The 1,586-nt window shown below is 42.1% G+C and overlaps 1 pseudogene; it reads right to left on the bottom strand.

Moving 5' to 3' along the window:
* Window positions 1–392: 392 nt before the first annotated feature.
* Window positions 393–1,352, bottom strand: LOC147430465 (uncharacterized; annotated as a pseudogene).
* Between the last annotated feature and the right edge of the window lie 234 nt (window positions 1,353–1,586).

Below are 1,586 nucleotides of genomic sequence, written 5' to 3' on the forward strand. Positions count from 1 at the left end.
TAGATTCTTGGGGAACTCCTTTTGAGTATGCTTTAGCATGTCCTTTATGAGTGTCCTTGTTCCCTAGATTTGAAGCATCTATTATCTTCCAAGAAGAGCTGATTTTTACCTTGGTAGTTGCATATACCCTTTGACTTGTCATTTTTGGTATAAACATTGGCATTTCTCCCTCTCTCATAAATTTGTTTTCCTCCTATATTCTTGGTTTTTCAACCTTCTTGCCCATGTTGTGGAAATTGATTTTCAAGGCTACCATCATAGAGTGCCAATAATTGCCAAGATATTCATATGCCTTTGGCATTGACTTAAGCCCACACATCTTCGTTTCTTAACACTAGTTTGGTACCAAAAAAGGACATTTTAGTGTCCTTTTTAGGTGTTTTTATAAAAAGTCAAGCGTCTCTACCGTATCTTATTTGACGCTTCTTAAATGTCCCATCTGGCTCAACCCACAAGTTGTGACCACTCTTCCATTTTGCAATGCATCCAGTAGACAAATCAGTCTCATCATCAATTTCATGCAAAATTGGCCCTTTGGCCTCATCCTCGTATTCGTCTTCCTCTCCAATAGAGGCATGCTCATCACCAAAATCGTTTTCTTCTCACAAATCTGATGGACGGCCCTTTTCCAGAACAGGCTTTTGCACTTTTCCCCGCTTCTTACTAAGCTTGTACCCCTTACCGAGAGCATGACTAGTCCCAACTTTGCATGTAGTAACATGAAGCTCAACATCCTCACTAGCAGCATGGTAGTCAAAGTCCACCTCAATATGTCAAGCCTTTAACCGACCTCTACCGAAAACTTTGTGCTTTGGAGGATGGCCCCTCCTAGTCTCAATTGGAGCATGTGTTAACAACCATTGACCCTCCGCATATGATTGTTCATCATACATAGGCGTCATCCATCGCATCCATATTTTAAATTATATGGTCCTCTCACATGTTGTGGCAACCACATCATGAACAATAGGTAGATCCATAGAAGGGCATACATTAGAGCATCCATATTCCCTCTTCTTACTTGCCAAAACATCAGCCAAAGAGATCTCATCACCATCGTCAAAAGAAATTGCAGTGTCAGCATCAACTGGCGTGTGTTCTTCAGGAATGATGTAGCTTTGTTTGGAATCCCACAAGAGCATATACACTGTAGAATCCCCATCAAACATACATTTGAAAATCTTTTTGCATGTGTTGTATGCAACAATGTCTCCCCTGTAATGTTTTGTTTCTCAGTCAAGGGGATGTGCATGGCCAAATTGCACAGTCGAAAACATGAGCTCTTGACCTTCCAAAGCAAGGCAAAAAGCGTTTCATGGCAGGCCAGTGGTGAGGCTAGATGGCATGGCCATGGCGAGCAAGGTGCAAGTAGGTCATGTGTGGGCACAAGAAGATCGAGACCTTCAAAAGGTTGCACTGCGAATTCTCTGCACAAAATGAATCTGGTCTCGGGTTTAGCAGGAAAAACAAACAGAGCTACACTTTTGCTACACCCAAATAAGCCTAGCAATTTCAAATTTTGCCCAATTCTCAACCGTAGATCGGCATATCCATCCAACGATGCCCAATTTCTTCACCACCCATGG

Source organism: Adiantum capillus-veneris, chromosome 21 (genome assembly GCF_014529385.1).
Source record: "Adiantum capillus-veneris isolate H3 chromosome 21, ASM1452938v2, whole genome shotgun sequence".
In the NCBI taxonomy this organism is placed as follows: domain Eukaryota; kingdom Viridiplantae; phylum Streptophyta; class Polypodiopsida; order Polypodiales; family Pteridaceae; genus Adiantum; species Adiantum capillus-veneris.